This window comes from Clarias gariepinus, chromosome 20 (genome assembly GCF_024256425.1).
Source record: "Clarias gariepinus isolate MV-2021 ecotype Netherlands chromosome 20, CGAR_prim_01v2, whole genome shotgun sequence".
Taxonomy (NCBI): Eukaryota; Metazoa; Chordata; class Actinopteri; order Siluriformes; family Clariidae; genus Clarias; species Clarias gariepinus.
Window position 1 is genome coordinate 20,480,764 of NC_071119.1, and position 24,038 is coordinate 20,504,801.

Genomic DNA, 24,038 nt, shown 5'->3' on the forward strand with positions numbered 1-24,038 from the left:
CGGGGGGTTTTCAGCAAAGTCACTGAGAGAGGAGAAAAGTTTCTCTACCCCCTTTTTTCCGTTCTTGAAAAATGAAGGGATTGTCTCATTAAGAACAGGGAGGGGAAAAAAACGTGACAAATGTGCCTCATTAACATTAGTCCTGCATTATTCCTCAGAATAAAAAAAAAAGTCAAAACAGTCAAGCTTATTCCCGACTATACAGCCCGAGAGATAATAAGGAGGTAATGAGGCACTTGGAGAAAAATAAATGAATAAGAAATAATGCTCAGTTCCCTTCTGTTTCCTGCTGTGCCCTTTCACATCGACTGCTTTGTTCTGATAGTCTGTGGGAGTGTTATCTCCATATCTACTGCTCGCTCGCCGACATCGATTCCTCGACACTGGGAGTGAGTGGCTTTAGTGTAAGCTTGTGTGGAACACTTCGCCATCGATTGTTTGGATCTGGACTTGTGCAGGGGTCACTGCAGGTCCGCTCAGTCGATCGGCAAATCAATTTACTTCCCTGCAGACAGTGCGGGGAAAATGAACACTTTTCCAGCGTAGAAGCCGGCGTTACAGCTTAACAATGCATTCACGCTGGCGGAGATGGTATGATTACATGTAAGGCGTTTGATCTATCCCATTGATTCATGTTACTGAGCGTTCATCTTGAATTGGGTCCTGTAGGATATAAATATACTGTACAGGGCTATGCAAAAGTCCTGGGTCTTCCCTCATTTCTTTATATTTCGCTTTCAATGAGACAGACTTTTATCTATTTTTAATGTGGAATAGTTCCCCAGGCTTCCTGAAAGACTTCTTGCCTCTCATTTTGTCTCTCGGTCTCAGTCCAGTCCCTGTACCCAACCAGTTTCAAAAGAATATATTTGTTGGTTAAGCCACACAGTGACCTATGAATCATTCAAGCATAAAAAAATAACCTCTAATTCAATGAGAAACAGGTGCAGATGATAACAGATGATTAGGCCGGTGATTAGTATACTGATGATGCTGAATCATGAGTAGGCTTGGGTACCGAAACCTGGTGCCAATATGGCATCAGTACCTATATAACCGGTATTTACAGTATCAGAACCGAATCAAGCCGCACCCAAGAAATTATTTCCCAACAGAGAAAATGCACGTGAATAAATCCAAATAATGTTTGTGGTAACATGAGTGTGCATGTTGTGTTTACATTCCGCATTAAAACTTGGGAAATGAGAGCATCCGCGTGAATGCAGTGCGTGCATACGGTAATTAGACTGGCTTTGGTGGCAGCAGGTAGCATTAGCTCGCTAAGCTAATCACGCTTAAATTGAAATACGCAAAACGTTCTAAAGCGTGGCTGGATTTCACAACAAGGGATTGTAGTTGGGTTAGACAGTATGTAAATTAGTTGTGTTTTGTGTTTACTTATATTGATGTATAATGTATATATGATATATATGATCACCCTGTGATTCTGCAAGCTAATAAGAAAAATCCGGAAATCACATTGTATGATTTTTTTAACAATTTATTTGTAAATTATCTGTCAAATAAGTATTTGATCACTTGCTTATCAGTCAGATTTCTGACCCTCAAAGACCAGTTACTTTGCTTTTAAATAGTCCATATGCTTCTTACGGAGCCACTCCTTGGTTTTCCTGGCTGTGTGCTTTGGGTCATTGCAGAAAAACACCCCCAGAGCATGATGCTTCCAGCCCCATGCTTCACCATAGGTATGGTATTATTGGGATGATACTCATCATTCTTTTTCTTCCAAACTGGAAGAATGAAGTTAAGACCAAAAAGTTCTATTTTAGTCTCATCTGACCACAGGACTTTCTCCCATGACTCCTCTGGATTATCCAGATGTTCCCTGGCAAACTTCAGACGGGCCTGGACATGGGCTGACCTAAGCAGGGGAAGATTTTAAACTATGACGTTTTAGTGTATTACTGATAGTAGCCTTGGAAACAATGGTCCCAGCTCTCTTCATGGCATTGACCAGCTCCTCCCGTGTAGTTCTGGGCTGATTCTTCACCATTCTTAGCATCATTGATACCCCATGTATCTACTTAGACTTAGGCTGATTGTGGGGTGCACAGGTGTCTTTATGGCAGCTAACGACTTCAAACAGGTGCTACTAATTTAGAATCATGAGCAGAGTGTAGCTGGACTATTTAAAAGCAAAATAACTGGTTTTTGAGGGTCAGAAATCTGGCTGATAAGCAAGTGATTAAATACTTATTTGACACAGAAATTTACAAATAAATTGTTAAAGATCATACAATGTGATTCCCGGATTTTTCTTTTCACACAGTGGAAATGCACCTATGCTGAAAATTGTAGCTCACCCCATGATTTCCAAGTAAGAGAACTTACATAATCACAGGGTGATCAAATACTTATTGACCACACTATATATATATATATATATATATATATATATATATATATTTTTTTTTATTTTTATTTTTTTTTTTTTAACTGTGCTTTAATGTTATCCAACATTTTTGTGCCTTTTTTGTGCCAGTATCGTAAAAAACCCAAATGATACTTGAACCTAATCATAAGTGCTTGGAACAGATGAGAGGGGAACTAAGGTTGCTGCTGATGTTGCATAAACAACCATTTTTTTATTATATCTGTAAACACTTTGTAACCTGTCGCAGCAAAACATTTGTTCCCATTTTGTTTATTTTATCTACATTGTTTAATTTAATTTCATATAAAGAAAGGATGGGTGGTTTGATACATATTCTGTATAGCACTCTACTGTATATTGCACAGTACTGTATATATACTGTACAGTTCTGGACTTGAAATAAAATGCATCTTAAATAAGGACGATATTCAGGTTTTGTATTTATTTAGTGTAGCTAGCGGAGGCGGCCTGGTGGCTTAGTGGTCTGTGTCCATGTTCCCCCTGTGCTTGGTGATCCTCGACACTGATGGTGATCTAGGATCGGGTTTGAAAGGTTAAAGAACGAATTTGTCCATATGGGCGTTTGGTCAAGTGGTCTCACTCTTAACCTGTCTCTCTCTTTCTCTTTGTGTCTTTGTCATGTTTCAGGAAAATTCGGAGGAGTTTTATCTCTTCGTTCCTCTGGCCAGAGCAGCTCAGACACGTCATCCTCTATCACCCGGTAAGATTAAACATTGCATGTTGCAGAGGCAGTAAATGTCAGCAAAGCACAGACTTTTAATTTAACTAAATTACACGCAAATGTCAAATGACAGAACCTGAACCACTTGCTTCAAATGTTATTTAATGTTGACCTTAAACCACGAGGTGCAGGCCTGAGCACACAACTCCATCAGATCAGTCCGGGCCGATGTTTATCTTAAAAGAAATTTATTCGTGCTTGAACTTGCACGCGATTTATTAGCTTTCTCTCTCAGAGCTCGACTCGTTTATTCGAAATAGCAGGAGCTTGGAAAGCTAGCTAGCGCATTAACACAGTGCTTGTCTTTCGATCAAAGAGCTCCAGTCACGAATATAAGTACAAATTATGCAAATCATATTCTAATCTATTCATGTGTTGTTACGAGGCGGTGAATGATTCTTCTTTTCTCTTAACAACAGACTCGATTTACGTTGGGCTTTGAAGTCTAAACTCGGCAAAAGCTGGAATCATTGGAAATGCGTTTTAACTGTAGAATTAACTACAGATCAGTGAGGCTTATGATCATGTCATTAATATTTCAGAGCTTTATTTAAACATATGGCACAACAATGCATCTTTATCACAATAGTAAACTTTAATTTATTATGTATTCACTTTTTTTCTAACATTAAGGCTAATGCTGAAAATCAAAATCATAGGTCCTACTCCTGTGCCATATTCTTATTTTGAGATTTGTTTAATTGCTTCAATATGATTAATAAATCCATGCATGCACCTGCATCCCTGATTCATTCAAATCATGACAGAGCATAAGACACATTTATAGATGGAGCAGTAAAGCCCAGGGAGAGCATCAACACACTCTGCTATCCTTAACAAATGGTGTAAGCCCGGTATGATGGAGATTTCTGCAACTGTGCTGGTTCTACTGGTTAAGCCTTATGGATCCGAGGCCAAAGGAAATGCATAGGATTTGTTTTATGTCCTGCTCCAGCCCAGGGAGACTCAAGCCATGAGAACCTAGTGGAGTTTATCTGCCTGCTCAAATAAATTCTACCCAAGCTACCCATTTTGGGGGTGAGCGGTGCTTTGAGGTCAGCTTTCTGTAGAGGTTAACACGGTGAACTCCACAGCCATACTTTATGAACAGCACAGCACCCTGTGGAGGTCAACATAGCGATCTCCACAAAACCGCACAATTTATCTCAATGCAATCACTTCCTTTACAGTGTAATGTAAAGGTCAGTCAGGTGGTCTACTATCACTACAGCACCATTTCCAGCACAGGTTCTTGGGGATGTCAACCAGGAGACCTTCCTTCTTTGCAGCAGCCAACTTGGCAAACTCAAGTCCATCTGTGTGGACGTCAAACCAGGTGGTCTACCGACTCCTGTCCCAGCCAGGCCCTGCTCTGGCACAATCATGCCCTGCTCCAACACCACAAACCCATGACTTGTCCAATCAGGCTCTTTTTAGAAGCCAACGTAGCAGACACTTCGTCCGAAAGCCAACAATAATTTCCAGCCCTTCTCCAATGCCAAGTCCCTGCTAAGCTCCTATTTGCATTCAGTAATCCATGACAGGTTGACTGACAAACAGACAGACTGTTTAATATGAAGTTTTGGATTTTTTTTTTTTTTTTTCATTATTATGCTTCCCGTGCTTTATATCAGAACACGTCTTGATACACTCGACCACTTTATTAGGAGTACCTACTCACTTATGTCATTCATACAATTGTACTGTACAGCAGCAGGGTAATGCATAAAATCGCACAGATACATGTCAAGAACTTGCGATCTTCAGTGTCAAACACAGGGGAGGAAAAGTAATCTCCACGGCACAGTTCTAGGTGCCAGATTGGTACTTCAATAACTGCTAATCTTCTGGGATTTTCATACCGTCTTGAAAGTTTACACAGAATGGTAGAAAAAAACACAGGAAAAAGCAGAATGATCTTGAGGCTGAAGAAGAATGAGCAGTTCTTACATAACTACTCTTTGCAGCTTTAGTGAAAAGAAAAGCTGGGCTGATCAGGACAGGATCCACTGCTGAGAGCCGAGTGGAGTAGTCTGAGGCTATAGTGGAAACAGACTTACAGACTTCTGGAGAGCTGATGCTCGTATCAAGACCGGTTGATGCTTATTTTTTAAAACTTTTGGCAATATTAAACAGTCCAGAAGCTGTGCCTGCTGTATAATTAATAATTTAATGCATTGATCTCCTGCCACATGTCATGCGACATTCATAATAAACGGATGGTTCTTGTAGTATAGTTAGAAAAGCACTGGCTGTTAGAGAGCAGACGACTCTGCTGTGCTAACTAGGTAGGCACAAATCTAAGAATCTCCCCGAGACATGGTCTGATAACATTAAGTTAGAGCTGTCACAACCCCAGTGTTGGAGCGTCTGGCTGAAACGCTCTCTGTGGGCGAGCAAATCTCATATTTGATGGATAAATGATACCATTTGCATAAAAAAATACAATTAGAGAGCTTTTAAATATAGACCTACTGTAGGAACGTTTTTTTTTTAAGTGCCAGGGATGATTTGACGTCTATATGGAAATGATGTTTTACTTAATATTTTAGCTCTTAAAGAATAACTCCACCATGATGGCTATAGTATTATGTTTAAATAGAAGCTTTTACTATGTGATCGTCTTGTTAGAACACTGTAAAAAGGCGGCATGGTGGCTTTAGTGGTTAGCACTGTCATCTTGCACCTGCAGTGTCTGGGTTCTATTCCCGCTTTGGGTCTGTGTGCATGGAGTTTGCATGTTCTCCCCATGCTTGGTGGGTTTCCTCCAGGTACTCCAGTTTCCTCCCACAGTCCAAAGATATGCATATTCAGCTAATTGGGTTTCCCAAATTGCCTGTAGTGTGTAAAAAAGTGTGTGTGTGTGCCCTGCGATGGATTGGCACCCTGTCCAGAATGTACCCTGGCTCGTACCCTAAGTCTCCTGAAACAGTCTCCAGGCCCCCCCATGACCCTGTATACAGATGAGTGAGTTTTATGCTATATAGTGAATAGTTAAACTGTATAAAGGATTTACCAAAAGCAAAGCAGCTGCCTCAAAGGTTCTTTACGGAAAACTGAATTAATAGCACGGAGAACTACACGAAGAAACTGAAAAAGGAACATCTCACTGCATGTGTACAGTACATATTTACTATGTATTATAGCTCACCAAAAGACATCAATATTTTGTTGTGTGGTGTGTGCTAACAATTTATGAGGTCACAGAGGACCACAGTGCTGTAATCTGTGTTTGTTCAGAGCTTATGCTCAAACCCTGAAGATCTAAAAAATGAGTGTGAACTGCAAACAGGAAAGGGTACAGCGAGATGATAAACTCTTTCTACCACTTAATCAAGCACCTCAGATTGAGAGTATCGATCTAGAGTGTGATTATTTTTATATTTAATAAAACTTGCAAGGATGTGTAATAGAACTTGCAGATGAAGTGGAAAGTAGAGCATGGTTTCAAAGTCTGAGTGCGTGATCAATAACGCTAACCCGATGATATTTCTTAAATATCATGATATGCTCATAATCTCCTCTTTTGTTTTATTCCACGATTTGGAAATCAATATTGGAAATTATTAAAAATGAATTTTGTGTGCTGATATTTAAAAAAAAGTTATTGGGTGTTACATGGGAGTGCATTAGTGTATTTCCAAAAAAACAAAAAAAAAACATCCCCAGGAGGAAGCCTGGATGAGCATTGTAAGATAGTTTTAATGATGTTACGATGATGTTCAGTCCTGGCAATGTTGATTTTACATGGGAGTGCATTAGTGTATTTCCAAAAAGAAGAAGAAAAAGCATCCCTGGGAATCTACCACTGCTAAAAACAAACCAGTCTACAACCTCATTTTAAAAACCTTCAGATTTTTCAGAAAGTCTATTTTTTGTAGCTGTTATCTGGATTTGGTAAACCCTTTTGAAGCTAATGTCAGAGATTTTAGTTCGAGTTGCAGCTCATGACAAAGCAATGTGAATTCTAGCATGCTTTCCATCTGATCACGTCCCCCAGCAGGAGGCCTGGATGAGCATTGGAATATAGTTGTAATGATGTTACGATGATCTCCAGTCTGGACAATGTTGATTTCGCGAAGTTAGAATTTAGTAACTTTTTAACCGGGTTTAGAGTTCAGATAGGAGATTGGGACGGACCCAACAGCTTCCCACATACAGCATGTATATCTCATGTCCACGCTTCTCCTCATGTTGGAATGTTGTTTCATTTTCTTTGAAATATTTCCATGGGCGTGTTACGGTCTGGGGGGGCGTAGTGGATTCAAGTGCAGAGCACGTGTTGTTGAATGTGCCGATTGCCTTGTGAAGATAAGGCATGCATCAACCAGGTTGCAAAGCAGGGGTGCTGTGCGCGCTTTGTGGAGATGAGTCATGGTGGTGAGCGTGCATGGGTCAAAGCTAAAAAGACAACAGAGTCCGTAATCCGGATTTGTGGTCGAGATGCAAGAGTGAGGGCCGTTATCCACAAATCCCAACAAATGACAATCCAAGATGTGAAGCAAAAAGCGTGATCCGTAAAACAAAGCGTGAGTTGAGATCCAAGTTGCAAGACAGGTAAAAGGCTGGAGAATTAGGCATTAAGGCACACAATAATCTGGCAACAGGTGGTTATTCATAAGCGAGTAAAATAGAGCAGAGGAATGAATAAAATGAGTAACAGGTGTCCTCAAGCCAGTTAATGAGCCAGCAAAATTGAAACAGTGACCTGGAGTATGGAATGGAGTTGTGGAAGATCATGGCTTGGTTTGACAGGTGGGTGTAACCTGGCGTGCTGTGAAAGGGCGTCTTAGTGGTTAGCACTGCCACTTTCAGGGTCGACCATTTGATTCCCACCTTGGTTCTGTGTGCATGTTCTCCTTGTGCTTGGTGGGTTTCCTCAGCGTACTTCGGTTTCCACCCAACAGTCCAATGACACACAGATTAGGCTAATTAGTGTTCCCAAATTGCCAGTAGTTTGCCCTGTGATGGATTGGCATTCCGTCCACCGTGTACCCCTCCCCTTGCCCGATGTCTCCTGGGATAGGCTTCAGCTCCCCCACAACCCTGTACAGGATAAGTGGTACAGAGATGAATAAATTAATGAATGTTACCATGAGGGACATCTTAGCTTTCTAGTTACTGTACTGTTACATGATGTTTCTTGTTCTCATTGCTATGCAAGTGCAATCACATCCCTTAACAGCATGTTCTCTTGCAGAGATCATAGTATCGTAGTATGAGGGGCTGAAGCTTTTCCCAGGAGACTTAGGGCACAAGGTGAGGGACACCCTGGACAGGGGTACAAATCATCACAGGGCACGTACAATACAGGCTATTTGGGAATGGCAATTAGCTAATCTGCATGTCTTTGGAAACCAGAGTACCCTGAAGAAACCCATTAAGCACAAGGAGAACATGCACACAGACCTCGAGGCGGGGATCAACCCGAGACTTGCAGGTGCAAGGCAACAGTGCTAACCACTAGGTTACGTCTCGCCAGAAAAACCAACAGTAATATCTAAATTCCATTTTGGATCGGTTGAGGTCTGGATTAAGGTGTAAACTGACAGTTGGACTGGAAAAGTCAGGGGTAGCTCTTATTAGTTAAGGCATTGGACTACGGTTCGGAAGATCCCAGGTTCAAACTCTTGCAACCACCAAGTTGTCCCTGTTGGGCCTTTAAGCATCGCCCTTAACTCTCAACTGCTCAGATATATAATTATATTTAAAAATGTAAGTCGCTCTGGATAAGGTCGACTTACATTTTAAATGCCTGAATGTAAATGCTCAGTTACTAGGATTTTCACACACAACCATTTCTAGGGTTTACAGTACAAAGAATGGTGTGAAAAGGGAAAAACATCCAGTATGCGGCAGTCCTGTGGGCGAAAATGCCTTGTTGATGCTAGAGGTCAGAGGAGAATGGGCCGACTGATTTAAGCTGATAGAAGAGCAACTTTGACTGAAATAACCACTCGTTACAACCGAGGTATGCAGCAAAGCATTTGTGAAGCCACAACACGCACAACCTTGAGGCGGATGGGCTACAACAGCAGAAGACCCCACTGGGTACCACTCATCTCTACTACAAATAGGAAAAAGAGGCTACAATTAAGCTCACTAAAATTGGACAGTTGGAAAAATGTTGCCTGGTCTGATGAGATTCGATTTCTGTTGAGATGTTCAAATGGTAGAGTCAGAATTTGGCGTAAACAGAATGAGAACATGGATCCTCCATGCCTTGTTACCACTGTGCAGGCTGGTGGTGGTGTAATGGTGTGAGGGATGTTTTCTTGGCACACTTTAGGCCCCTTAGTGCCAATTGGGCATTGTTTAAATGCCACAGGCTACCTGAGCATTGTTTCTGACCATGTCCATCGCTTTATGATCACCATGTACCCATCCTCTGATGGCTACTTCCAGCAGGATAATGCACCATGTCACAAAGCTCGAATCATTTCAAATTGGTTTCTTGGACATGACAATGAGTTCACTGTACTAAAATAGCCCCCACAGTCACCAGATCTCAACCCAATAGAGCATCTTTGGGATGTGGTGGAACGGGAGCTTCATGCCCTGGATGTGCAACACACAAATCTCCATCAACTGCAAGATGCTATCCTATCAATATGGGCCAACATTTTTTAAAGAATGCTTTTAGCACCTTGTTGAATCAATGCCACATAGAATTATGGCAGTTCTGAAGGCGAAAGGGGGTCAAACACTGTATTAGTATGGTGTTCCTAATAATCCTTTAGGTGAGTGTATATTTATGTAAACATTTTATGCTACATGCTATTAAAATGTTGTTTAGTAAATAATCTTCTTCTTCTTATTATTATTATTATTATCCTTTTCATCAATTATTGACACTTCATTAACAGAAAGGACTAAATGAACTAATTAAGACAACATCATGCTTTAATTAAAAGTTGAAGATTAATGCTCTCTCTCTCTCTTTCTTTTTCTTAGGTGGTCTCATTGCTATTCGCACCCTCTTGGGGGTAGATGTAGTGTAAGAAGTGCGCATGTCTAAAGGTTTACTGTCACCATGACACAAGCGTGACCCCAGCCGAAGAGTCTCCACTATGGGTGAGTGAACGTTACTGTAATTCACTCTCTCATTTAGATAAAGATCTTCTCTCTTCGGTTTGATCCAAAAGCCTTGCTGTTCGACTCGTTAAACTTTATCGGCGCGTTATCTAGTTTGCCGGGAATTACGCCCGGCGTTAAATGCTTTTTTTTGTAGCAGAAAGTCAAGGTGAGTGACCTTACGGTGTAATTCCCCATGTGTACACTGGGTGTGCTGTGTCTCGGGTTTTTTTTACATCCAGTAACACTTTATACTTTAGTGCCAAATGGTACTAAAAGCACCAAAATCCCATCTGAGCCCTCGGCTCTTTCGTGCGGTACGCAGATTAGTGTCTTGCAGGTAGCGGGTGAATATTAAAACGGCTTTTTCCCCCATTAGAAAACAGCAGCAATAATCAAGCTGTTTGTTGTTTTTGTTGATGTTGTTGCATTTTTTTTTGGTCCGAGCATTGCCAGTTTTTCTCTCCAGCTCTTGAATTTCAAGCTCCATTTGATTCCGAATGAGCTCATTGATTTCTCAGCAGGAAAGAGGAAAAAAAATATCGACGCCTCTGCGCCACCTTGAACCGTTCTTCAATACGGCTGAATAGGGCTCATTACATCTGATCGTAATTAAACTAATTATCTATTCTAATACACAGAGAGAGAGAGAGAGAGAGAGAGAGAGAGTAAATGGTGTACACTTTTTGGTGTATTAAATGGAAAACAAAATGCAGAGCAAACACTCACACACTTGATTCTGTCACAGGGGGCCTGGAGCCTACACACACACACACACTCTCAATCTCACACTAGGGGAAATTTGGGAACGCCAATCACAGTATTTGAACTGTGGGAGGAAACCCACCAAACACAGAGAGAACATGCAACCTCCATGCCCATGGCCCCCATGGCGGGAATCGAACCCTGACCCTGAAGGTGCGAGGCGATAGTGCTAACCTCTAAGGCCTCCACAGAACAAACATGCAAAATAAAATCCGATGTCGGCTCAAGTCTAGACAGCTACAGGAGAATTACAATAAAGCACTTTCTTGTTATTTCATTTCTCATTATATCTGTTGCGACAATTAACACACGGCTTGCTCTGTAATTATATTTAAACCCACTGCTTTTAAGCACTTTATCATGTAGGTATCTGTTGCATAAGTGTTTTTTCACTCCACACACTCTCTCTGACTCACACATCGCTTCATACTGAAGTCCAGGATGCAGGAAGTGTTTACTGTGGAGCAGGATCATGACGGCGTGTGTAACGGTTTCCGGTCCCGAGTCGTTTCATTGCACCGGGTGTTGATAAAGCGCTGATCTGTAACTCGTTCTCATCAACACTCTGACCTTCTGCCGCTGCAAAACTCCATCCATCAGCCGAGCCGCCGGAGCGCTTCATCCATTCTGATTAGGACGTTCTACAGCACCGCGCAAAAACGCTGATTTACATCAGAGCAAGTCAAGAACATCTCCAGCCGGGTTCATGTTCTCTTAATCTGGAAAAGAGTAGCACATACTACATGCTTACTGATTAAAAAAGAAAATAAAAGCCTTTATGTCAGATAAAAATAACAGTACAATGATTCATTACTATTATTATTAGTAGTAGTAGTAGTATTTTGCATATGTCAGCTTATTAGGAAGAGCACATGATTAAATGAAAGATACGCAAATTAATTGATTGATGGATGAACAAGCTGAGATGTCATTTAAATTTCTGCATAAAAATGTTTTTATTTATTTACTGTATTTATGTCTATTTATCTATACATTTATCTAGTGACTAATTTCTTTCATGTTTGTTTGTTTTGTAATTGTTTAGTTCTATCTATCTATATTTCTGAAAAGCATTTGGGTAAAAATCCATTTATTTATTTATTTATTTATTTATTCATTTATTTATTTATTTATTTATTGGTTTGTTTGCTTTGTAGTTGTTTAGTTCTATCTATCGATCTATCTATCTAAAAATGAAATTGGGTAAAAATAATATATTCTGTTATTTATTTATTTATTTATTTATTCATTCATTCATTCATTCATGCAAGTATTTATTTATGCATTTATTTGTTGGTTTGTTTTGTAATTGTTTAGTTCTATCCATCTATTAGGCAGAAAAGTCAGATTTTTATTTCTGGGTAAAAATGCATTCGTTCATTTATTTCATTTTTTTGTTGTTTGTTTCGCTGTAATTGTTTAGATCTATCTATCTATCTATCTATCTATCTATCTATCTATCTAATTAATTACATTTTTAGTTGCATTTTATTTAATTTCCACACTTGTGTTACATTATTTATTTATTTATTTATTTGTTTATTTATTTATTTAGTGAGTTTATGTACTAATTTATTTAGTCATTTAGAAAGAATAATAGAATAGAAGTCTTATTATTATTATTATTATTATTATTATTATTATTATTATTAAGGCATCTATATTAAACATTAAAAAAAAACATTTAAGTGTAAAAGTGCAATAAAAAAGAAATTATAAAATTGTGAGTGCATATGTATTCACACCCTAAAATAAGACTTGCTTCCCACAATTATCTTCAGAAATCACATAATCCTCATTAAGGTTCACCTGAATGTCATCAATGTGTTAACATGATCTGTCACATGATGTTAGTATACAGTAAATGCTCCCGCTCTGAAGCCACAGGTCCGTGGCCATGATGTCCACACAGGGCAAAGACAAAGTTTTATAAAAGTAGAATTAGACAGATCAGGGTTGGGTTTAAAAAGAGACATCCCTAACTTTAAACATCCCACAGAGCACCATTACATCCATTAGAACCGTATGGAAAGAAAACACCACCACTACAAACCTGACAGGAGAAGATCAACATTTAAACCTCACTCACTGGGCAAAGAGGAGTTTATCAGAGTCAACATGATGCTGCTAAGATCCACATCAGTGCCATCTGTCCGGAGGAGCGTATGAAGCTGCACACTCCACAGAGACGTGCTTTATGGATGAGTGGCCAGAAAAAACAAGACACTGTTTAAAGGGAACATTAGAAGAATGTTTGGTACTGTAGAACTGCTCAAGATTGAAGGAATGATGGATGGCACTAAATAGAGGGTGTTTTGTAGATCAAATCAGTTTCAGTCTGCCAGAGAATTGAGACTGGCGTGGAGATTTACTTTCCAGCAGGATAACGACCCTAAACATAATGATAACTCTATACTGGAGTGGTTTAAAGGGAAGTCATCAAGCAAGTTGCACTGACCCAGACCCGGGCCAAAACCCAGACCTCAGTCCTGGTGAAAATGTGTGGCATGACTAGAAAATGGTTGGTTTAACAAGAACTGTAACTGGAGCAGGTTTGTCTTAAAGAATGGCCAAAATCCCAGTGACTATGTCTATGTGTGATAAGCCAGTAGAGACATACTCCAAGTGTCTTTCATCTCCAATCACAGCAAAACATGGCTCTACAAAGTATTGGAAAGGGGGGGGTCAATACTTATGCACACCATTTTAGTGTTAATTATTGGTTGCCACATTCAAATGGTGGGCATGTTGTGTTCATTGAATGGTAAAAATGCCCGGAATCCATTCTAATTCTCAGTTGTAATGCAACAAAACAGGAGGGGGTGAATACTTTTGCAAAACACAGTGTATAATGCATGAACAGTTCTTGTGTTTCTACACACTGACACGATTTCACAGGGTTAAAAACACAGTGTTGCTTTTATACACCCCTGAGAGATGTGAGTGATGTAAACACACACACACACACGAACACACACACACTGCTCAAGATTAGCCACGTTATCAGCTAATTAAATAACATAATTAAAACGATGATGTCATTACCTGAGAAAATTAGTCTAACAGAGATTCCAAAGTTTTAATTCTATCTATCTATCTATCTATCTATCTATCTATCTATCTATCTATCTATCCCTTCATTATCTTTCTTTTCCTTCCTTCTCACTCTTTCTTCAAAAATTTAATTCTTTGTTTTTTCTTTTTAACCAATTATTTTTTATTCTCTTTTTTCTTTAATTTTTTCTTCCCTTAATTATTTTCCATTTCTTTCTTTTATCGTTTTTCTCTGCTCTTTCATCACTCTTCTTTTTTTCTTTCCTTTTTTCTCACTCTTAATAGGCTTTCTTTCTTACTTTCTTTCTTTCCATTTATGGTTTTCCTTTCATTCTCATTTTTCCTTGTTCTTTTCTCCATTTTTTCTTTTTCTTTTCCACATTCTTTCAGTCAAAATTTTTTTTTTCCTTTTCAGAATTTCAGTTTTTTCTTTCTATTGTTGTTTTTGTTTGTCTTTTTCTCTCACACTAATGTACATTGTTTGTTTGTTTTTTCATTATTTTCCCTCTCTCAATTATTTTACATCTTTCCTTTCATCCTTTGTGTCTTTCATTGTCATTCCTTTTTGTTCTGGTTATTTTCTTTCCCTATTTTTTGCTTCCCTTTTTTTTTCATTTCTAATTTCTTTCTTTCTCCTTTCTTTTTATTCTTGGTTGCTTTGTTTGTCTTTCTTTTTCTCCCACTCTTAATTGTTTATTGTTCTTTAAATATTTCATTCATTAATTATTGCTTTCTTTTTCATTTATTTGTTTGTCTTTTCTTTGTCTTATCTGCTTATTCTTTTTTTCTTTTCCTACAAGTCTGTGTAAGACCTCAGTGCTTCATTGTGCCTTTACAACTGTGTTTACAATTTTGTCCACGAGATGGCAGCATAAACCCTCGAAACAAAATCAGTCGTTCAGGAAGATTTCATCTGTACTAGAATCTCTCTCTCTCTCTCTCTCTCTCTTTCTCTCTCTGGTTTTATTACTGAATCCTTCTTTGGTTAGCTACAGTAAAATCTTCCTTTGACTACTATTAATTTTTATTTAGTTTCGTTTGTTTCAAATACTTTAACTAAGATCGACTTCTATAAAAAAAGAAATCCTGAGCATATTACATAAACACACTTTAATTATTATTATTATTATTATTATTATAACTTATAATATAATAAATATGTTTTATTTCTTTAATTTTGACTATGTTTTTTTTCCTGGCTAAACTGAGAGGAATGACGTCACCACTTTGGGACATTAAAAGCCCACACTAGTAATTGAATGCATGTTAAAAAAGAAATGCCTGTTATACCACTTTTAGACAGCAGATGGCAGTGACGTCACCAGGTCAGTCTCATCTGACTCTTCTATCTCAATGGAAAACTTGCACTTGGTATTGCAGGTACAGATAATGTTTGTTTAGTGTGTTAATCTTCGCAATGATTTGGTAATTACGTAACTGCTGGAAGGGTCGTGTTTTAGGAAACGTCGTCGAATTGAATTAATGGAAAGAGAGAGAGAGAGAGATGGATAATCTGTTTTTGCGATTGCACTTAACAAAAAAAACCCTCCTATTTCTATGACATCATATCTCTCGTTCTCTCTCTTTCAAGGTTCTACCTGAGAGACACTGTTGCTTCCTCAGCCGTTCATCCTCATTAATGATTTTTATCCCCCAGGCCTCAACATAAAAGTGTAGGTTTGTTGTCAAAGAAAAAAAAACATCCAGGTGAAAATGGTTGTCCTCCGGCGCCTCGACCTTCTCGCCCCTTCCGTCAGCTGTTTTTTTGATAGTGCGAAATCACCAGATTCCTATCTCACTTTTGCTGACTCAAGCATCAGGAACTCGTCTCTGACCTGTCAGTTACACGATCAATGCCACCACGGTGCCCGGAGAGATCCATTCGAACCACTTCACTTCCTCTACGGAAGTTCCTCAAGGGTGTCGATCACCGCTTCGTTATACGCATCATCACCCGGGTTTAACGATCATATGACCTCTCTCTCACCTGATGATGCACGACTTCTCTAGGCCTTACAAAACATTCACAATCCGGACCAGACAGACCAAAAATTTTTATTAATAATATTATTATTATTATTATTATTATTAATTTTACCAGCTCATTCGAAAAAAAATTTTTTTTTCTTTTTTTTCTTTATTTCATAAAAGACCCCTTCCGAGTGAACAAGCATCCTTCCCACTTGTTAGGAGCTAAAAATAAAGCTGCATCATTATGTCAATTGGATCTCCTCGTCTGAGCATGCTCAGTGTGTGTTTACACACAGCGTCCAGACGAGCAAATCAGACTGCTATTCACAACCAAGAATAGGAATGATGAGGAGGTGTAGGGTGTGCCGACGAGAAGGGGTGCTGTCACAGACACACACACACACACACACACACACATGTTTAGGTGTCTTACTATACTTCTGAGAACCTTACATTTCCACAGTTATACTGTAGAGTCTGACCCTGAACCTTCTTGAGTTGGATTTCCGAGTTTTCCTTTCTCATGTCCGAGTTTGCTTTCCAAACCAATTTTGGATTGTCTCGTTGTTTTCATTTCAAACAGATATTGGAGATTTGCAAGAGATTAAAACAATTTTAGCGGTACGGTGGCGTCGGGGTTAGCACTGTCGCCTCCGGCCTCCAGGATCCGTGTTCGATTCCCGCCTCTGGTCTGTGTCCATGCTTGGTGGGTTTCCTCTGGGTACTAGACTAATTGGCGTTCCCAAATGACCCATAGTATGTGAATAAGTGTGTGTGCCCTGTGATGGACTGGCACCCTGTCCTGGGTGTACCCCACCCCTTGCCCTGGGATAGGCTCCAGGCCCCCCACATCCATGTACAGTATACAGAACAAGGCGGTATACTGTAGATGGTGAGTAATTAAAACAATCTTTAAACCTAAAACAGTCCAAGCTTGTTGGAAAAACACAAAAATGAATGTGTTGCAATTTATTCGCTCTTGACTGTAACAGCGAGTAATGAGTTCGACATGCCGCGCATAGGAGAAAGTCCGAAATCCTCCACCCTGTATGGTACAAGTTTCTCCAGGGGAAGCTTTCAGCAAATATTAATTGTACAGTCCAATTAATTACATAAAAGAATGCAAAACAGTCAATTCCCAGCCATCCAATACGATTCCACAGTCAAATTAATTAAACACATGTTCCTCTTTTCAAACATGAAATCACATAGGATATGGAAATTCATGTTTGTTGAACAGTTAATTTACGAGCAACAACGCACCCTGTTTGTAAAGCCATCTCTCCGATTGGAGGAACATCTTATTTCCATAAACGGCATGTGCCAGATTAAATAAATTGTAGCTTTTTTTTTCTGCCTCCTTGATTAGACAAGGCATTAATCGATTCCAGAGACAGATGTTTGGATGAGCACTTGATTCTCCAGCTTGACTTGAAAGGAAACGTAATTCTGTCTTCACTGCGTGACGTTCCTAATAGAAATATCTGATAATCTGATGAAGAGGGGAAAAAAAAAACCCACATTATTGCTAGAATACAATGAAAATCCTAGAGTAGTCTTTTTTGGTTAGCATTGTGGCCTTGCACCTTCAGGGTCCGGGTTTGATTCCTGCCTCCATGTCTGTGTGCATGGAGTTTGCATGTTCTCTTAGTGCTTGTTGGGTTTACTTCGGGTACATCAGTTTCCTCCCACAGTCCGAAGACGTGCAGATCAGGTTAATTGGTGGTCCCAAATTGCTCCTACTGTGTAAATCTTGAACGGAGGTCCTACCACGGTTGTAAAAGTGGGAATAAATACAACGATGACCACCGATGGTTGGACTACAGGGGTTGCCAGATAGATAGATGGATTCAGCTTTACCTTTACTTTCACCTTCAGCTTTACCGCTCATTCTGTGTAGGATAACAGGGGCTACTTATGGCACAACGCAGGATACACCCTGTATTGGGAAATTTGAAAGAACTGTATTTGGAAAACACCAATCACCTACAAGCCTTTGGACTGTAGCAGGAAACCGGAGTACCCAAAGGAAACCCACCAAGCACAGGAAGAACATGTAAACTCCATACACACAGACCAGGCGAGAGACTCAAACTCCCAACCCTCAACGTGTGAAACGACGGTGCTATCCAGTTTGCTACCTAATACAGTATACGAGGAGCGTTTAAGTCAGACGGGGACTTGATGAAAGTTTCGGTGAATGAAGTGTGATTTTCAGAAGACTACAGTGATGCGACTCTTTGGGGCACTAAAACGTTTGAATTGTGGACACGGTTTAAAGAAAGACGTACATCCGTGAATGGCGATCCCGGCCGAGGTGGCTTGGAGCCCACTGGGGTCATCCCAGTGAACATTCAGCGAGTGAGAACGCCTGATCCTTGAAAATCGCCAGATAACTTGTTACCAATTTGCCTAAGAGACGCATCTGTCTGTGGGAACTGTAGACACAATCAATTACCAACACCACTTGTACATTAAAGGAACACGCTGGGAGTTATTAGCACATCCCTCGGACAGTCCTGACCTCACGCCAAGGCATTTCCATGTTTGGCATGTTAAGGGAGTTCCTGTTCAGACGTGGCGGAGGCAGTCCGATCATGGCTCTGGCATACCGAGATAATATCCAAGCACTAGTAAAACGCTGGGAAAGGTGCATTAGCGTAATAGTTTTTACTCCCAAAGCTGTGTTCTGTTAGTCCGTACAATCAAAAGCCCTGGTTTGACTTGAATGCCCCTCGTACTAATGGATATATTTAATCATTTGGCCACTTATATATCTTTCTTTAATCAGTGGAAGTTTTGAGAAATGACTTCTTCCATTCATGCTTCCTGATTCGTAAAATGGCAAACGTGGCAGAAAGCTTCTACAAGTATGATTAGGAATTTGGCTCAATTCCTGACATTGTGGCAAGATGACAAAAATAATATTTGAATGGAGTCTTTACAGCCCAGTGTTTTGCCACATAGACATTTTTCATCTCCTTTAATTCCAAAGTCCATTCTTACACTTGAAAGGAAATAGAGGGTCAAAGCACAAGACCAGACTTAGGGGTGCCTTAGGGCTTTGCTCAAGGGCTTAGGCTTAGTAAACAGAAAGCAGGACGGCAGCTCAGGCTTCAGGTTCGCCCATAAATCCATACCAGTCTAGACCGAGTTTATGCGCTTGAGCTGGGGATCTTTATTAGCATGAAATCAGACAATAATCTGGTATATTTACATAAGGGATGTTTGATGTACAAGTATTGGTATTGCGTCTATGGATATCCTTTTTACCCACCTACTGTAGCTCTTGGATTCCTTTCATTTTCCACACCTGTGGTTGGCCCATGATGCTTTGCAGGAAGCCCTCTGCATGTACAACGTACATATATTAATTATTTCTTTCATACTTGCATGTTAAAGGATTTCACTGACTTCTTTTTTTTATTATGTAATACACAAGAGTAAAGTATACCACTAGGTGACCACTGAGGAAGTGGTCTACGCATTTGATTTTAATGCCCTCCATATTTTCTCAGTCCATGGAAACTCATTCAGACGTGTCCATGCGTCCAATCCTATCAAAACAATCGATGTTCCCAGCCGACGTTCTCATCAATAACCTCCGTATCGTGCTGTTTCTGTGATGATGGTAGTGTCAAGCTCGACAGAGCATAGTGACTGTAGCCATTGTGGCTCGTTGTCCGGTCACACCTCACAAACCCTCACCTTCTCCGCACGACCTTTGCGTAAATCTGGCGAATCCAATCTGCATGCAAATGGCAGCAAGCCTTTTGGTGACATTTTTATGGTTATCGCTCCATCCGGCTGCCCTGGATGTGCTGAGGTTACATTTTTTTCCTTTTGCACACATGGACAGACAGAAAGAGAGAGAGACAGAGTAGTTAAATACATTAGAAAAGATGGAAGGTGAAGAAGGTTAAAGTAAAGTGTGTGTGTGTGTGTGTGTGTGTGTGTGTGTGTGTGTGTGGATACTGGAGTTTAATAGTTAATGTCAGTGTGTGTGTAGTTTGATGGTTAATGTTGATGTGTGTATGAGGATACTTGGATTTGATGGTTACGGTAGGTGTGTATAGGTGGATACTGGATGTTAATGTTGGTGTGTGTAGGTGGAAACTAAACTTTGATGATTAATGGTGTGTGTAGGTGCATGTTGGGGTTTAATGGTTAATGTCATTGTGTCTGTAGGTGGATACTGGAGTTTTATGGTTAATGTCGGTGTGTACAGTAGGTGGATACTGGAGTATGATGGTATACTGTTGGTGTGTGTAGGTGTATAGTGGAGTTCTTTGGTTAATGTTGGTGTGTTTGGGTGTATACTGGAGTTTGATGGTTACTGTTGGTGTGTGTAGGGATACTGGAGTTAGATGGTTACTGTTGGTGTGTGTAGGTGTAAAGTGGAGTTTAATGATTACTGTTGGTGTGAGTAGGTGCATACTGGAGTTCGTTGGTTAATGTTGGTGTGTTTGGGTGTATACTGGAGTTTAATGGTTAATGTTGGTGTGTGTCCAGGTGGATACTGGAGTTTGATGGTTAATGTGCACCACATGCAATGTTGGTGTGTGTTGGTGAATACTGGAGTTTGTTGGATAATATTGGGGTGTCTAGGTCTATACTGGATTTTGATGGTCAATGTTGGTGTGTGTAGGTGAATACTGGGGTTTGTTGGTTAATGTTGGTGTGTGTAGGTGGATATGATTGTGAATGTTTGTGTGTGTAGGCGAATTCTGGAGTTTGATGGCAAATTTTAATGTGTGTGAACATGCATACTGAAGTTTGATGGTAAATTATGTGTAATTGTTAGTGTATGCTTCCATTTTTTGTGCATTTTTTTATGTTCTTTGTCTTGCCATGCTAACAGACTGTTTTTCTTTGCTTTCAGTTCTTAACCCTGAGATGTAAACTGCAGAATGAACCTTTTGAACAGGTAATGGTTTCTTTTAATTGATAAAATCTTTTGAAAACTGGAACTCCAGGTGTCTCTTCACGGCCTGTTGCATTGTAAAAGACAAAAGAGGGAGGTTTTGGCATTGAAAGTGAAAGCCATAGACACCACTACTGATGAGACAGAGTAACGGAATGAAGAGGGAGGCGAGTGCAGGTTGGCTCTTAGAATAACCTCAAAAGACCTGCTGAAGTGGCGTGATTTTTATGAAGGTGCAGCCATTAGCCTGGCGGATATGAGACATTTCACAAATGGAGTGAATCAGTTTCAGTTATTCACTTTATGAAAATATCTTTTTATTCATACAGTTCTCTATATTGATCCTTAATGTTCTTTCAAAAGCTTCCTTAAAGGAATGAGTATTACCTGACGAAAATAACGTGATGTCTGTAATTCTGCAATAATAAGTGACTTGCTGCGAAGATGTTCCTGGAACTATATTAACTGGAAGCTAATATTTTTTTTTATAGTAAATTAAAATCATTTTTATTAGACTGGATATGTAGCACTGTCTGATAGTGGCCTTTCATCTGATGTTCCAGATGAAAAACTAATCACACAAATAAATTCATTACCGATGTCCTACATTCATTATCACTTGTCAATAAAATAAATCTTGTTTTCAATATTTAAAGAAGGTTGTACAGTGATGCTACTATGTATTATTCATATAGATGTACACTGTTTAACCATGCGTTTAATAGGAATAAGACATGATCTCATGCTGTGGTATAAAAAATTAATTCCTCTGCTTAGACACATTTGATTTATTGCATAAATGTCAAGGCATTTGTTTAGTTAATAAAGATAATTCATTACAGAATCTTATCAGCAGGAATCCTAACGCTGGATGAGCGTTGTAATAAAGTTATAATGACACTGTGATGATGTTCACCAGCAAGGCATGGTGTTGTTTTTGCGAAGTAGATGCGATAGCGTTGAATGAATGACCCAAATACAACCTCAAAACACCTAAATTATAACCTTTATTTGGAGCATTTTTACTGATTTATGCTGTTCACACAACATCCGACCCCATCCATCCATGCTCCCTTAAGTTTCTAACAGGATTAAGAGTTTCGATTGGACATCGGCAAAGACCCAACAGCTTCCCACACACGGCGAGTGTATGTCATACTGTAGTGTTATTTGTTATATTGCCATGAGGTGAATCTTATTTCCCAAATTTCCAAAATTTTTCTACTGTTATATGTTGTTGTAGGTTGTGATTTGTCCATAACTTTGACAAATTAACATCACAGAAAAATTCACAGAAAATTTAATTCCTGATTTCCAGCTGGTTAGGGAAAATTCAAATCCAGATGTCTTATGTCTTTTTATTTTTAGAAAAATAAAAGAGCTAAAATCATTATACAGTGCATAAGCTTGTTGTGTTTATAAGTCTTAAATGTCCTATAATAAAGGCTACACAACTAGATAAATGTCATTGTCAGGGTTATAACATGTCTATAATTATCGAAAGGTTGTTTCATGTCAGAAGAAGAATATTATTGTATTATATCATAATTAATTTAAAAACAATATTTAATAGATAAAAAAATTAATTAGAAATTAAATGATTAGATCGAGTGGTTACACCGCGTTCCATGACAAGCTTAAAATAAGACAATTAATTTATTGTATGATGGTTTAGTTGTTTCCGGCTTTTATGTGTATATTTATTTATTTATTTTCTTTGAAGAAATGTTGAATTAATTTTCCAACTCTTTTTTTTAATTAATTTTTTTATAGCATAGTTTGTAATTGCATGGCCTGGAGTGGAACATTAAAGGCTAGATTAATGACTTTACAGGCTGACGCTAACTCACTCAAGGCTTGTTCATTAGATCAGGTTATGTTTTATGCTAATGCTAGTGGGATTAAACTATGATGGGAGGTCAAGCCGATTAAGCTCACTATTATCACAATAGTTTCTGTGAGTCACGACCCTGACAATACCTAGAGCGGAACAACTTTAACCTTTGACCTTATCGATTTGCTCAGAACTTAACAGATTTAACACTTAAAATGTAACGGATTTGCTATTTTAAAAGGGGATGCATGATGATGTGCTAAACAAGCATTATGAAAACTTTGCTAGATATTGAAATCATAATAAATTACCTGTTTAAGGGAGGAAATAGTTTTCTTGTATTTGATAAATGTAGTGATGTATCGATTTATTATTATTTTTTATTTATGTAGGTTTGCATTTGAAGTGGTAAAATGATGCAGTTCCTTTAAGGTCCTAAAGGTGGTGCTATAAAGTATTCATGCATTGACAGCACAGCGTCTGGTGTGGTTCTAAACAAACTAATCTGCTATTAGTTTGTTTAGAATTGTAACAAAGTCTTAAAAATCTGGATATTTATAAAATTGTGATACTTATAGACTTATCGCAATCCAAATCGAATCGGTACGATGATATCAGTACATATGATATCATAGGATAGTACATATCCTAAATCAATATGATATAGGATAATATCATATAGATATGATGCCCAGTGATTCTTATCCCTTATACAGTAAATACATTCGCGTTACGAACTTTTGAAGATACAAACGTTAAATCGCGCAAATTAGATCACACGTCCGCATAATTGGTTAAAACGAAACATCTGATCTGTTTCATTTTTCTAAGCGCTAAATATAAACACAAGAGGAGGATGAATTCGAAAGAAGTTAATTGGGTCACTTTGTTAATTAGTTCAGTGAGAAACTTTAATCATATCAGGGTGAGGGTTTGTGATTTAATGCATCAATTAAGAGGAGGAAAAAACAGCAGCTCACTGTAGTTGAGTGCTACTATTGTGGTAAATTGTGTAAATGAATTATTTAATTAGTTAGTTATTTAATTAATTTAATACATTAAAGTAACCAAAATGTGACCTTGGGTGAAATAGAAATAATCGATCTGCTCATTGGGTCTTGTCGATCTATTTATCGTTTCACGCCGACCAATCACAGAGTGGGTCCTTGGGGAAAAAAAAAAAAAAAAAGGCACAGCTTCGATTTAAGCGACAACGAATCTCTCGCCACGGGAACGCACCAGTTGTTTTACCTTCCCTCCTGTTTGGACAAAAATTACC

General features: G+C 39.0%; 1 protein-coding gene across 10 annotated transcripts in view; it reads left to right on the forward strand.

Moving 5' to 3' along the window:
* LOC128508646 (receptor-type tyrosine-protein phosphatase delta) overlaps positions 1–24,038 on the forward strand; it is a 387,353-nt gene that overhangs the window by 121,780 nt on the left and 241,535 nt on the right. For all 10 annotated transcript variants that reach the window (XM_053480054.1, XM_053480055.1, XM_053480056.1 and 7 more), the window contains exons 4-6: positions 3,044–3,116; positions 10,092–10,211; positions 20,884–20,928. The gene's annotated coding sequence lies outside the window, so the exon portion shown is untranslated. The remainder of the gene's footprint in view (positions 1–3,043; positions 3,117–10,091; positions 10,212–20,883; positions 20,929–24,038) is intronic.